Source organism: Rutidosis leptorrhynchoides, chromosome 10 (assembly GCF_046630445.1).
Source record: "Rutidosis leptorrhynchoides isolate AG116_Rl617_1_P2 chromosome 10, CSIRO_AGI_Rlap_v1, whole genome shotgun sequence".
Classification (NCBI taxonomy): domain Eukaryota; kingdom Viridiplantae; phylum Streptophyta; class Magnoliopsida; order Asterales; family Asteraceae; genus Rutidosis; species Rutidosis leptorrhynchoides.
Genome location: NC_092342.1, coordinates 28,020,313 through 28,026,855, shown reverse-complemented (window position 1 = coordinate 28,026,855; position 6,543 = coordinate 28,020,313).

The window sequence follows — 6,543 nt, the reverse complement described above, 5'->3', positions numbered from 1 at the left end:
GCGAGTAAAGGAGGATGATATTCCAAAAACTGCTTTTAGGACGCGTTATGGTCATTACGAGTTTATGGTTATGCCGTTTGGATTGACTAACGTACCAGCTGTGTTCATGGACCTTATGAACCGAGTGTGTGGGCCATATCTTGACAAGTTTGTCATTGTTTTCATCGATGACATACTTATTTACTCAAAGAATGATCAAGAACACGAAGAACATTTGAGAAAAGTGCTAGAAGTATTGAGGAAAGAAAAACTGTACGCTAAGTTTTCAAAGTGTGCATTTTGGTTGGAAGAAGTTCAATTCCTCGGTCACATAGTGAACAAAGAAGGTATCCAGGTGGACCCGGTAAAGATCGAAACAGTTGAAAAGTGGGAAAGCCCAAAAACTCCGAAGCATATACGTCAATTTTTAGGATTGGCTGGTTACTACAGAAGATTCATCCAAGATTTCTCCAAAATAGCAAAACCCTTGACTGCATTAACGCATAAAGGGAAGAAATTTGAATGGAATGATGAACAAGAGAAGGCGTTTCAATTATTGAAGAAAAAGCTAACTACGGCACCTATATTGTCATTGCCTGAAGGGAATGATGAATTTGTGATTTATTGTGACGCATCAAAGCAAGGTCTCGATTGTGTATTAATGCAACGGACGAAGGTGATTGCTTATGCGTCTAGACAATTGAAGATTCATGAGCAAAATTATACGACGCATGATTTGGAATTAGGCGCGGTTATTTTTGCACTAATGACTTGGAGGCACTACTTATATGGGGTCAAAAGTATTATATATACCGACCACAAAAGTCTTCAACATATATTTAATCAGAAACAACTGAATATGAGGCAGCGTAGGTGGATTGAATTGTTGAATGATTACGACTTTGAGATTCGTTACCACCCGGGAAAGGCAAATGTGGTAGCCGACACCTTGAGCAGAAAGGACAGAGAACCCATTCGAGTAAAATCTATGAATATAATGATTCACACTAACCTTACTACTCAAATAAAGGAGGCGCAACAAGGAGTTTTAAAAGAGGGAAATTTAAAGGATGAAATACCCAAAGGATCGGAGAAGCATCTTAATATTCGGATAGACGGAACCCGGTATAGGGCTGAAAGAATTTGGGTACCAAAATTTGGAGATATGAGAGAAATGGTACTTAGAGAAGCTCATAAAACCAGATACTCAATACATCCTGGAACGGGGAAGATGTACAAGGATCTTAAGAAACATTTTTGGTGGCCAGGTATGAAAGCCGATATTGCTAAATATGTAGGAGAATGTTTGATGTGTTCTAAGGTCAAAGCTGAACATCAGAAACCATCAGGTCTACTACAACAACCTGAAATCCCGGAATGGAAATGTGAAAACATTACCATGGATTTCATTACTAAATTGCCAAGGACTGCAAGTGGTTATGATACTATTTGGGTAATAGTTGATCGTCTCACCAAGTCAGCACACTTCCTGCCAATAAGAGAAGATGACAAGATGGAGAAGTTAGTACGACTGTATTTGAAGGAAGTCGTCTCCAGACATGGAATACCAATCTCTATTATCTCTGATAGGGATGGCAGATTTATTTCAAGATTCTGGCAGACATTACAGCAAGCATTGGGAACTCGTCTAGATATGAGTACTGCCTATCATCCACAAACTGATGGGCAGAGCGAAAGAACGATACAAATGCTTGAAGAAATGCTACGAGCTTGTGTTATTGATTTCGGAAACAGTTGGGATCGACATCTACCGTTAGCAGAATTTTCCTACAACAACAGCTACCATTCAAGCATTGAGATGGCGCCGTTTGAAGCACTTTATGGTAGAAAGTGCAGGTCTCCGATTTGTTGGAGTGAAGTGGGGGATAGACAGATTACGGGTCCGGAGATAATACAAGAAACTACCGAGAAAATCATCCAAATTCAACAAAGATTGAAAACCGCCCAGAGTCGACAAAAGAGCTACGTGGACAGTAAAAGAAAATATATAGAGTTTGAAATTGGAGAAATGGTCATGCATAAGGTTTCACCTTGGAAAGGCGTTGTTCGATTTGGTAAACGGGGGAAACTAAATCCAAGGTATATTGGACCATTCAAGATTATAAATTGTGTCGGACCAGTAGCTTACCAACTGGAGCTACCTAAACAACTCGCGGCTGTACATAACACTTTCCACGTCTCAAATTTGAAGAAATGTTTTGCTAAAGAAGATCTCACTATTCCGTTGAACGAAATCCAAATCAATGAAAAACTTCAATTCATTGAAGAACCCGTCGAAATAATGGATCGTGAGGTTAAGAGACTTAAACAGAACAAGATACCGATTGTTAAGGTTCGATGGAATGCTCGTAGAGGACCCGAGTTCACCTGGGAGCGTGAAGATCAGATGAAGAAGAAATACCCGCATTTATTTCCAGAAGATACGTCAACACCTCCAACTGCTTAAAATTTCGGGACGAAATTTATTTAACGGGTAGGTACTGTAGTGACCCGAACTTTTCCATGTTTATATATATATTAAATGAAATTGTTATTTACATGATTAAGTGTTTCCAACATGTTAAGCAATCAAACTTGTTAAGACTTGATTAATTGAAATAGGTTTCATATAGACAATTGACCACCCAAGTTGACCGGTGATTCACGAACGTTAAAACATGTAAAAACTATACGATGACATATATATGGTTATATATATATATATATATATATATATATATATATATATATATATATATATATATATATATATATATATATATATATATATATATATATATATATATATATATATATATATAGTTAACATGATTTTATTATAAGTATGTATCTCATTAGGTATTTTAACAATGAGTTATATACATAAAAATAAGACTATTAATTTAAGAAACTCGAAAACGATATATATAACGATTATCGTTATAACAACGTCTTACTAGGTACATATGAATCATATTAAGATATTGATACACTTGGTTAATTATGTTAAATGATAAGTAAATATATTATTAAGTGTATTAACAATGAAATACATATGTAAAAATAAGACTACTAACTTAATGATTTCGAAACGAGACATATATGTAACGATTATCGTTGTAACGACATTTAACTGTATATATATATCATACTAAGATATATTATATATCATAATATCATGATAATATAACAATTTAACATCTCATTTGTTATAATAAACAATGGGTTAACAACATTCAACAAGATCGTTAACCTAAAGGTTTCAAAACAACATTTACATGTAACGACTAACGATGACTTAACGACTCAGTTAAAATGTATATACATGTAGTGTTTTAATATGTATTCATACACTTTTGAAAGACTTCAAGACACTTATCAAAATATTTCTATTTAACAAAAATGCTTACAATTACATCCTCGTTCAGTTTCATCAACAATTCTACTCGTATGCACCCGTATTCGTACTCGTACAATACACAGCTTTTAGATGTATGTACTATTGGTATATACACTCCAATGATCAGCTCTTAGCAGCCCATGTGAGTCACCTAACACATGTGGGAACCATCATTTGGAAACTAGCATGAAATATCTCATAAAATTACAAAAATATGAGTAATCATTCATGACTTATTTACATGAAAACAAAATTACATATCCTTTATATCTAATCCATACACCAACGACCAAAAACACCTACAAACACTTTCATTCTTCAATTTTCTTCATCTAATTGATCTCTCTCAAATTCTATCTTCAAGTTCTAAGTGTTCTTCATAAATTCCAAAAGTTCTAGTTTCATAAAATCAAGAATACTTCCAAGATTGCAAGTTTACTTCCAAGTTTTCTAAATCCATTCCAAGTAATCATCCAAGATCAAGAAATCTTTGTTACTTACAGTAGGTTATCTTTCTAATACAAGGTAATAATCATATTCAAACTTTAATTCAATTTCTATAACTATAACAATCTTATTTCGAGTGGAAATCTTACTTGAAATTGTTTTCGTGTCATGATTCTGCTTCAAGAACTTTCAAGCCATCCAAGGATCCTTTGAAGCTAGATCTATTTTTCTCATTTCCAGTAGGTTTATCCAAGGAACTTGAGGTAGTAATGATGTTCATAACATCATTCGATTCATACATATAAAGCTATCTTATTCGAAGGTTTAAACTTGTAATCACTAGAACATAGTTTAGTTAATTCTAAACTTGTTCGCAAATAAAAGTTAATCCTTCTAACTTGACTTTTAAAATCAACTAAACACATGTTCTATATCAATATGATATGCTAACTTAATGATTTAAAACCTGGAAACACGAAAAACACCGTAAAATCGGATTTACGCCGTCATAGTAACACCGCGGGCTGTTTTGGGTTAGTTAATTAAAAACTATGATAAACTTTGATTTAAAAGTTTTTATTCTGGGAAAATGATTTTTATAATGAACATGAAACTATATCCAAAAATTATGGTTAAACTCAAAGTGAAAGTATGTTTTCTAAAATGGTCATCTAGACGTCGTTCTTTCGACTGAAATGACTACCTTTACAAAAACGACTTGTAACTTATTTTTCCGACTATAAACCTATATTTTTTCTGTTTAGATTCATAAAATAGAGTTCAATATGAAACCATAGCAGTTTTATTCACTCAAAACGGATTTAAAATGAAGAAGTTATGGGTAAAACAAGATTGGATAATTTTTCTCATTTTAGCTACGTGAAAATTGGTAACAAATCTATTCCAACCATAACTTAATCAACTTGTATTGTATATTATGTAATCTTGAGATACTATAGACACGTATACAATGTTTCGACCTATCATGTCGACACATCTATATATATTTCAGAACAACCATAGACACTCTATATGTGAATGTTGGAGTTAGCTATACAGGGTTGAGGTTGATTCCAAAATATATATAGTTTGAGTTGTGATCAATACTGAGATACGTATACACTGGGTCGTGGATTGATTCAAGATAATATTTATCGATTTATTTCTGTACATCTAACTGTGGATAACTAGTTGTAGGTTACTAACGAGGACAGCTGACTTAATAAACTTAAAACATCAAAATATATTAAAAGTGTTGTAAATATATTTTGAATATACTTTGATATATATGTATATATTGTTATAGGTTCGTGAATCAACCAGTGGCCAAGTCTTACTTCCCGACGAAGTAAAAAATCTGTGAAAATGAGTTATAGTCCCACTTTTAAAATCTAATATTTTTGGGATGAGAATACATGCAGGTTTTATAAATGATTTACAAAATAGACACAAGTACGTGAAACTACATTCTATGGTTGAATTATCAAAATCGAATTTGCCCCTTTTTATTAAGTCTGGTAATCTAAGAATTAGGGAACAGACACCCTAATTGATGCGAATCCTAAAGATAGATCTATTGGGCCTAACAAACCCCATCCAAAGTACCGGATGCTTTAGTACTTCGAAATTTATATCATATCCGAAGGGTGTCTCGGAATGATGGGGATATTCTTATATATGCATCTTGTTAATGTCGGTTACCAGGTGTTCACCATATGAATGATTTTTATCTCTATGTATGGGATGTGTATTGAAATATGAAATCTTGTGGTCTATTGTTATGATTTGATATATATAGGTTAAACCTATAACTCACCAACATTTTTGTTGACGTTTAAAGCATGTTTATTCTCAGGTGAATACTAAGAGCTTCCGCTGTTGCATACTAAAATAAGGACAAGATTTGGAGTCCATGTTTGTATGATATTGTGTAAAAACTGCATTCAAGAAACTGATTTCGATGTAACATATTTGTATTGTAAACCATTATGTAATGGTCGTGTGTAAACAGGATATTTTAGATTATCATTATTTGATAATCTACGTAAAGCTTTTTAAACCTTTATTTATAAAATAAAGGTTATGGTTTGTTTTAAAAATGAATGCAGTCTTTGAAAAACGTCTCATATAGAGGTCAAAACCTCGCAACGAAATCAATTAATATGGAACGTTTTTAATCAATAAGAACGGGACATTTCAGTAAACACTATTTGCTACAGTAAACACTATTTGCTACAGTGAATACTATTTGATGTCGATGAACTAGCAAACAAAAACGGATAAGGCGGTCATGCGATCGCATGGCAAAAACACTGAAAACTCATGCGATCGCATGAGCTACAGTAAATGGAAATATGCCTATAAAAGGCCAGTTTGCTCAACGAAGTAATACACATTTCAATCTCTCTGATTCTTTCTTATATTTATATTATATTTATAATTTTAAATTTAAGTTTAATAATAATAAAGTATATACGAGGGTGTTTTAATTCGGATTTCAAACCGCTTTAAGCTAAGAAAATATTGGGTATTGTTCGGGGTATTGCTCTTGAATCTAAGGCCAACCATACAGTCGTCTACCATCATTACGTCTACGCAAATTGCCTACAATATTGAGTCTCAATATTGAACTGTGAGTTTATAGTCTCCCTTTTTAAATACTTTAAATATTTTTGGGCTGAGAATACATGCAATTTATTTTAAACGCAATAAGACAC